The sequence below is a fragment of the Notothenia coriiceps genome, unplaced genomic scaffold (assembly GCF_000735185.1).
Source record: "Notothenia coriiceps isolate Sejong01 unplaced genomic scaffold, NC01 NC01_scaffold00015772, whole genome shotgun sequence".
NCBI lineage: Eukaryota > Metazoa > Chordata > Actinopteri > Perciformes > Nototheniidae > Notothenia > Notothenia coriiceps.
The window spans coordinates 1-9,521 of NW_011348473.1; the positions used below are offsets into that span (position 1 = coordinate 1).

The 9,521-nt window shown below is 40.9% G+C and overlaps 1 long non-coding RNA gene across 1 annotated transcript; it reads right to left on the bottom strand.

Moving 5' to 3' along the window:
• Positions 1 to 5,138: 5,138 nt before the first annotated feature.
• On the bottom strand, positions 5,139 to 8,831 carry LOC104949119 (uncharacterized). The gene is made up of 3 exons (XR_798774.1): positions 8,821 to 8,831; positions 5,407 to 5,426; positions 5,139 to 5,209 (listed from the first exon to the last, which is right to left on the bottom strand). It is a non-coding gene; the product is annotated as an uncharacterized lncRNA (long non-coding RNA).
• Positions 8,832 to 9,521: the final 690 nt, after the last annotated feature.

Sequence of the window (9,521 nt, forward strand, 5' to 3'; positions counted from 1 at the left end):
CTACAGTTTGATGCCTATATATAAGGATGATGTCCGCAGTGCTTGTGTGTGTGTTAGTGTGTGTGTGTGTGTGTGTGTGTGTGTGTGTGTGTGTGTGTGTGTGTGTGTGTGTGTATGCATGCACACACGCCTTCAAAGACAGGAGTCTGTACCATGTCTGTACCATGACGCACTTTTTCCATTGGGATGGTATTTATATAACTCATCAAACACAAGTCTACGAGAGACAGACGAGAGTTGAAAAAGGGGGGGAGGAGATGGGAGAAAGCGGGAGATGAGAAGGAAAAAAAACAGAGAGAGATTTGTGAGTTTAATTAGTTATCGTTTTTACAGCACAGCGTTTCTTTGGCAACATTTGGGAGCCTTATATTGAGCCAGCAGCGTTTTAGGCATTTCAACTTCATAAAAAGTGTATACTCTAAGTCAAACAAACAAACAAACAAATGTGCTTTTTATCCTCAAACACAACAACATTTAATTAGGCTTTGTGCATCCACAGCAGCATTATCCTCCAGAAGTCCCTCTGTAAGGGCTGCCTTTAATTACACTTTCCTTCCTTAAAACATTTTGTGACTACAAGTCCAATTTGAACTAGTGAAATCGTAATTATGTGCTCTTTTATGACACTATTTATTTTCTGTGTGTTCCCCTCTAAAGAGAGAACACACACCACTGTGTGTTATTAGTGGTTTTACAGAGTGCCGGCAGCTCGGCGGTGGAAGGTGCCGCGGTGAACGGCTGGTGGTTCTCGTTTAAGCAGACTTGTAAATACCAGCAGTGGTAAACATGAGCCGCACCACAAAGTGCTGCAGTGGACATCATGCTGAGTGTGTGAGCGCTGCGTATTGGCAGAAAGAGGCAACATGAAAGAAAGGATAATTGGTGGTTAATCGTTAGTTTATGTGTGTAGGCAGGTGTGTCTGCATTGTGTTTGTTCGTACAGTTCATTCACATTCTTTTTCTTTCAAATGAAACTCTTGACTGCTATCCGTCAGGTTACATTTGTGTTAGACAAGTAGCTGACTTCTCCAGCTGTGTTATGGGGTAATAAAAAAAGCTTTATTACAAATGATGCTGCACTTAGGTTGTTTGTGCTCATAATAGTGCTGTTTAGCCAATAACAACGCTCAAATAGCAGCTTTGACACCAAACTGAGCCACATTATAATAAACTGGCAAACACCAGAGTTCATTTAAACCCCAACTTCAAAGTGAAAACAGCCTGTTATTTCCAGATCATATTTACGTGTTGAAGAGCACAACACTGCATGCGCACGGTCAGAACGTTTCACACAACATGTCACAAAATAATCATTGTAACCATCATACATGATTTTTAAGGTGACTTTGATTACAGTTGGAGAGCTTGTCCCTGGTATGTTTGGATTATAAAGGGGCCCTATGATGCTCATTGTCAGGTTCATATTAGTATTTAGTGTCTCTACTGGGACATGTCTCCATGCTGTAATGTTCAAAAAGCTATTTTTCTCATACTGCCTGTGCTGCAGCACCTCTTTTCACCCTCTGTCTGAAACCAGAGCCCGGTCTGCTCTGATTGGTCAGCTGGCCGGCTCTGGTGTGATTTGTCAAGTGCTTAGAGATGTTCTGCCCCTTAGCCTATCACGCACAAAGTTTTGGAGCACTATCCAATAGAACTGCAGTTCAATCAGGAGAGACGGTTTTGATGTAAGAATACATATTTATTGCCGAGATACACAAATGAATGTAATGGTGATTTTGGCGATTAGGCCCCGTTGTGCAGGAAGTATCAATCGGGAGGGGAGAACCGATCCGATGAAACCCCTCTGGGTCTAGAGACACTGGTGGTGGTGAATGGATAGTTTGGGTTGGTCTGAAGGGGAGGGGCTTAGCTTGACCCTGGATTCAGAGGGACAGGAGGTGAGAAGGGGTGGGGTCAACTGGAGGGTCACCTGAAATGACAACTGTCAGGGGAGAGCAGATTTAAAAGGGTTAGCAGAGCGCTATGATAGGCTTGTGAGAATAGAGCGAAGTGATTGGTTAAGCTGGGGAGTGACGCCCCCGATCACTTATTGATAGGAGAGAGAGTAACATGGAAATAGTAAATGAATGAGTAAAGACGGTCTTCCTGGTTGAACTTACGCTGAGCTTCAGTTGTTACGCAGTGATGTCACTATATTATGGAAGTAAACAAAGTGTGGGAGAGAAACTCTTTGCAGACCATTGACATGCAAAGAAACCTTCATAACTCTCTACAGGAAAGGTAAAACCCCAAAAAGCATAATAGGGCCCCGATAACTGGTTAGAGTTCAGTCAGATTTGTTGGGAAGTGTAGATTGTACATGTTCAGAGTAATGCATTCAAACGTTCTGTAGCTCTTGATTGACGACATTGATGTGATGTGTGTCATGAATTCACGTCGTAAATATATTTACCATCAGAGAGTTCAGGGGGTAACTCTCTCCTCTGATTCGTCCCCTACCTTTCCTCTGTGTATTTACTTTGCACCAATATTGACAGCAGAGAATTTTCTCTTCTCCTTTGTCTGCTCTTTTAATATCCTCCTCCTTTATTTTTCCATTCCCTTCTCCATCCTCCTCTAAGATATAGGAGGCTCTTCAGAAGGTACAATCGGACATTTAGGAGGTACCCACAGTGCTACCCAGCATCCTCTCTGCTCGGCCCTTAGCCCAATTACCTGTGCTAATGACTGATTAATAGCATGGAGGAGATCAAAGGAAACAAATTGGACTTTCTTTGTACCTCAATACCTTTTCAGGAGTTTTATTTTGATGATAAATGCTGCCTGCTGCTTGTCGAATGCAAACAATATCTTGTTTTGAGATAGATGAGGACAAAGATAAGAAAAAGGTTTGTTGTTGAGATAAACCAAATTAGAGTAGATACTATGTGCCGTCAACAGATTGCATGTTAGGCCCCTATCATCTAAAAAGCTCTTAGTAGATAGGCATTGTGGGATGTTGCTTGTCACGATCCTTTCATAATGTCTAAGAGAACATGGCTACCAATGTATTGATTACGAATAATATTTAGTTCGGCCTTGAACACAGGAGAACATGTATTGCCATGTGCTGTGAAGTGTTGATGACGTTCCCACACAAATCTGGGACAGAAAATCTAAATATATATCTTCCCAAAGTCTTTATATGTTTTATAAAATCCAATCTAAAACAGCGTATGTTAAAGTAATTGAAAAAAACAGTGAGGTTCATGAGAAACACTGACTTTTGGGACTATTTCGATTTTTTGAAATGTTGGTATTGAAAATGTATTTGAACCATTTGCACTGCCTGCTGGTCTATTTGCCCTAGCAACAATATATTTGATTGGGTTCGATTGATTGCGAACTTTATGCATCCCCACTACACCTTGTTAAGTTACTATAGATCTAAACTACATATGGATTAAAGCTTTTCCTTCTTATGCGGCTGATATTATGTGCAATTTATTTAAATTGCCAAAAGACGGAACACTCCGAGCATTCTCTGGAAAGGGAGAAATAAAACATGAAATTGTCTGTGAAGATACTAGTCTCAAAATTAATTTGGGTTGACAATTTATTAATGTCCCCATGCTTCACATATCACTTTATAAAATCTCATTAACTCTGTTGTGAAAAGTGAACACACAGTACGTAAATAGATTATCAGCTGATCGGCTAAGGATTGAAGCACTGAGGGGTTTTTATTTGGTTGCTTGGTGGGTATTCTGGCTGTTTTGGGCATGAATGAATGATGTTTGGACTGAAAGGAAAATCCAGAACGTTGCCCTTTGTCTGAACTTTTCTTACTTTTGAGGACAAAAATGTTGACGGCATCTCTTTCCTCTCTCTTCTTGTGTCCTCTCTACCAACCCCTGAACTTTTCCACTCACCCTCTTACTCTACCAATTCTATCATATACTCACTTACCCCAATTTCCCTCATCTTCTCCCCCTCTCTTGCCCCGTCCATCCTCATCCCAAAATGTTTTTGCTCCACTCAATGGTCTTCTCTTTCTCTTCCCTCATTCTCTTCTTCTCCCCTCTTTTCCTTCCTCCCTCCCTGCAGTCAGAAGTTGAGTTTTAAGGAGCGGGTCCGTCTGGCGAGTCCTCGGGGTCAGAGCATGAAGAGCAGGCAGACGTCCGTTAGCGAACGCCAGCGCTCTTCCCCCGGTAACGAGGTGGGGGGCGGGGCCGATCTGATGGGAGGAAGCCCCGCCAAGGTGCAGAAGAGCTGGAGCTTCAACGATCGGACCCGGTTCAGACCCTCGCTGAGGCTGAAGAGCCAGACCCGCACCGCTGTCCCTGACGGTGAGCGGGACTGTGTGTCTATTTCCATATTACTGTTAATGGCACCAAACCAACCATCATCTGACAAATTAACTTTTTATTTATTCCACAAATATATAACATACATGGAGATGTACATACAAATCACACCCGCCTCAGTTTACAGTCCACTCAAAGGTACACGTTATTGCTCACATACATACATACATACATACATACATACATACATACATACATACATACATACATACATACATACATACATACATACATACATACATACATACATACACACACACACACATACATACATACACACATACATACATACATACATACATACATACATACATACATACATACATACATACATACATACATACATACATACATACATACATACATACATACATACATACATACATACACACACACATACACACATACACACACACACACATACACACACACACACACCTCTACACAGGGCCGGCCCTTGGCATAGGCAGTATAGGCGAATGCTAAGGGCGCATCAACCCATCAAGTTAAAAAAGTAGAATAAAATAACATAATTCGTAACAAAACAATTACCCAATTTTGGATCAACAAACTACATCTTATTATCTTAACAGAACTACGCCTATATTGCGTACAGCGCCCATAAACTATGGTGCACCCCCCCCCCCAAAATCAAGTTGAACTGCCCCAGCCAGAGGTGTATGTGAAGTAGTTATTTTATAGGTTTTAATTTTGTATTTTTGTTAATTTAAAATAAATCAAACTCCCCAGAAATGTATACAGCTTCTGTGTGCTCTTATTAACATTGGAATTTACTGTGTAAGCGGCCGCGGGGGGCCTGCCTCTACACACATCGAACTGCCCGATTATTCCCCCTATTACTCGTTTTATGAAGGAGATGTCTGGTCACCAGGGCGCATGATGTGTAAATAACCCAATTTGTGTTCTGTGAAACTGAAAAGGATATGATATGTTTTTGTTACTTTTGTTCCAGTTGTATATGTCTTAAATGTAATTTAGGTTAACTTCCTGTTTTATTTAGATGCTTTTATTTTGAAGGTGAGTTTACGCTGTTGACAGGAAGTTGTTGTTGCTATGGAAACGTGAAATGCTACATGATGTGTGTGTGTTTGTGCTCTGCTCAGCTCAGCTCTGCGTGGGTGTGTGTGTTTGGTGTATGTGTGTGTCCGACACCGGCATTTGTTTTCAAATTACCATGAACAGTAATTTAAACACATCTGACTAACTCCATATTTCCATGTGTAAGAAGTTCGTTTCATCTTAATCTCGATGTAGGCTAGTGCTAAATGCTGTCGGAGTGCACCGGAACGAACGCCACTATCATAATATCTTCTGAAATCAAGTGTCCACACAGACACACACAAAAACACACACACACACACACACACACACGCCCTGGCGACCGGGCATCTTCTTCCTAAAACTAATAATATGGCGTCTCGTGCACACAAATTAATAAAGCGTGGCCTCGTTTTATTTAAATTGAGGCCACGAATTACATCTTGTGCGCACAAATTAACAAAACGTGGCCTCGTTTTATATTTGTTTTCTCTCTATGAACCCTCCGGGGCCCCGTAGTTTTCTGATAACATAATAGAAATTATGAAAAAAATTATGAGTGCAGCTCGAAAACATGTCAAATGTCCGTGTTCTAGACTCTACCTAAGGCAACATAAAGGGATACATTTGCCTCATTTGAATCATCATCATGAATTGGTAGATTGCACATTTAAGTAGTTGAATTTCAGAACTAGCTTTGCCTGTTACATAAAAACAGCAGGACATGTGGTATTCAGTCAGGACATCATCACAAATGGAGGCAGTATGCCTATCAACAAGCATGCATCAGTCAAATAAATTCTGGAGCTCAAGCTCACTTATTACTTCAAGCCCTGTATAATATTACTATAACTTGTTTGAAAGACTTACAACCTATCTGGTAGGGATTACATACTTCAAAGGGAGCTTAGCTTACTTCCTTTATGTCATTTCTACTTTCACTATAATACGTTTAAACAGTTTACATTTCCTCTCATGGGTATTGCATTCAAATGTATTATATTATGACATACAGTGCATTATTTTATAGCAGTTTAACCATGGCTTTATGACCTTCTTCTTATTTACTATCAGTATAAAAAAGGGGGTGTGTTTGTCCTGTTAAGTCTCTCCATATAACAGTGGTAGCAGTCATGTAACTGCAGTTGTTAAAGCTTGTAGGTAGAATATTTACACATTATAAAATCCAAACAGCACGGGCCTCCTGTGCAGATCAGAGTAGCCTACCAGGATTGGGGATCAAGAGATGATATATAACATCATTACATAATCAGAATACAAAACGAGTTACTGGACTGTATATAACTGCCTGAGTCTGCTTTATGGTTTTCACTTTCTTTGCTTCATTTGTTCTGTTTTTAATTCAGCAGGTGAACCATATGCTCATAAAATAGTGTGTGTGAGCTTAACTGTGTGTATTACACTAACACGGAGCATTTTCTGTCAGCTCAGATTAAATTTTTAATTTTATAAACTGTAGTCTGTGCTCATGTGTTTCAGTGTTGGTGTATAGCTGCTGCCTGAATCTGCTTCATGAAAGGCAGGGTTTCCTGTCAATACAATCATTTTGATCCTAAATATCTTGGTTTCTTCTTTTCCAAGGTCACATAGTTCTGTTGTTGCACATAATACACCCAAGTAAAAAACATCTTATTGTTATTTATTTTCTCTTTTATTTATTTGCAATGCTTTTGATAGTGAGATAATCCAAAAGTAATAAAAACATATTTAACATTTCATATTTGTATAGTCAACTGTGGCTTCGGTTCACTATCTGCCTGAAACCAAACATCAAACTATAAGAAAAGAAAACATTTAGAAACTCCAGGACAGTTTTTCCAGGATCATAGCATTATGGGCTCAAACATAACTTCAAGTGAATTTGTATATTGCTCCGTGTCATGTGGCAACTGTTTCTGATCATGTTTACTGTACATGTTTACCACGTCTTTGATGTAATCTGTTCCTACGTGCCAAAAACCAACATGAAAATACTGCAGCTGTATGAAGAGATATATGAAACTGTGACCATGAAACATTCTTCAAAATAAAATGCTTCTCAGGGCTTTTAAGGAATCATTTTAGAAGGTTTTTCTATCATTTCGGAATGATGTGACCATCAGTAACTTGGAATTCTGTTTAAACCAGTTTAGCATGTGGTTTTTGGTCCAGTAGTCCCTGAAGCTGTCCGATGCCAAGCAGACAACAGGCTTACTGGTGCCTGACACCTCCTCACCTGTGACCTTTAACCCTCCGGAGGCTTGCCCTACATCAGCTGTCCAGCTCCTGTTTGTCTGGCTCCTAGCTCCACAGCCAGTCTGAGAGAAAGCCCAGCTCTGCGTAGCATCGTGCAACGTTTTCACTGCAGATGTTTGTCATAAATATTCATAAAGCTGCCTAATGGCAATCATTACTCCGGCTCAGTCTCTTTGCCTTGGCAGAGCCCCTGGTGAAGCTGCTGCCAGAGCGGCTCTTGAACCCTGCTCTCCAGCGGCCACTCTGATTGATCGGGACTGTCATCGCAGGAATCCTCCGGTCGCCTCACTCACACAGCCGGCCAGACAAACATATGACAAGCACACAGAGGCACTCCAGCGGAGCGCCGAGTCATGAATAGTCATTCAATCCACTAATGTGATCAGCCATCAATCTCATCGTCCTTGCTCTCTCTCAGTGTGTGTGAGTGCATTTCCTCTGAGGTGTTCCAACACGTTTACATGCTTGTATAAAAAGAGTCTTGTTTGCATCCTGTTGAAAGCACTTGTATTTGACAGGCGGCCACTTTTTCTTCCCATAATCCCCCTGTGAAAAGTTTAAACCCAGCAGGATTTATCCTTGGTCAGAGTGGGAGGGAAAGGTGTCTGGCGCTTGGAAAAAGAACAGGGATTTTTGAAGGCATTTTTAAGAAAGCAGGATGCTGACGGAGTGCTTTAAGGAATTCTGAAAGTGGATAAGGGTGAGTGGAGCCCGAAGGCCTCCCCCCCCAGGTCTCACTGTAAGTGCTTTAATGGTAGCCAATAAAAGTGTGAGGGGTGGGTGACTGGCAGGGGGCCGGCTGCAGACCTCCCTCTTCACTTCTCCTCCTCTTCGTCAGTTCCTCCCTGCGGCCTGCGGCTGCTGCCTGGCTCTCAGACTGTGACATGAGTCAGGCCTCCATAAATCTTTTGGGATTAAAGGAAACAGCTACGGGTCGCCTCCGAATTCAAAGCTGAAACCACTTCATAATCCACAGGAGAGGGGGGGAGGAGGCAAACATAGGGGGGAAAACATTGACTTTGGCAGGCACACTTTGGGAGTCATTATAAATAACCTCATAAACAAACAGTCATATAAATCATTCTGAGGGAAAGTACAGATTGACACTCACAGATAAATATCAGCTGAACCTTTTTATATTAAATCTCTCTTTGCTTTCTGATTATTTTCTCAAATGTTACATTTTCTGCCGCAAAACTTTATGTTGTCTTCAAAGTGAAAGCATCACTTTTTTACCCGGCAGCAGACTTGTGAGACACAGTGCAGAGTTACTGTCTGTGTTCACTAAACTTCATTTCCCCTCATCTCGTTTGTACACATCTTTTCAATGAGTTCCCCCGAGACACAGGAGTCAGTAGAGAGTCTGTCTTTGAAGATGTGTGCAAAGTTGATATGCATGCAGTTGCAATGCCTGTGTGTGTTTGTAATTGCATTCTTGGACATTTAATTTTTCTTTACATTTCATGCTGAACCCTCCTGTCATGTTCGGGTCGAATCTGACCAATTTACTAAATTCATCAGTCATAAATATTGTGTTTTATATTGGATTGCTTCCAGGATGATGATATCTTCCACAGTGAGGTTTGAACATATTAACTTGCTGATCAAAACTTTCATTTAATTTTGAGTGGTTTGGTCAACTTTGTTACACTTGTTGTTGCACACATGTGATCTGTAGACTGTATCATCAGATAGTACACACCCACAAATCAACAAAAAGTTAATTTTGGAATGCATTTTCAGTGTATATTCTATTTATATTCACTTCAATTATTAATGTAAACCAGTATTTTGAGACATTGTTCACAGCTTAAAATGGAGTTAAACAAAAGTTGGTGATGATTATTAGCAGTTTAAACGGATACCGAAGTAAGGTGGGAGAAACAAATAGGACAGGAG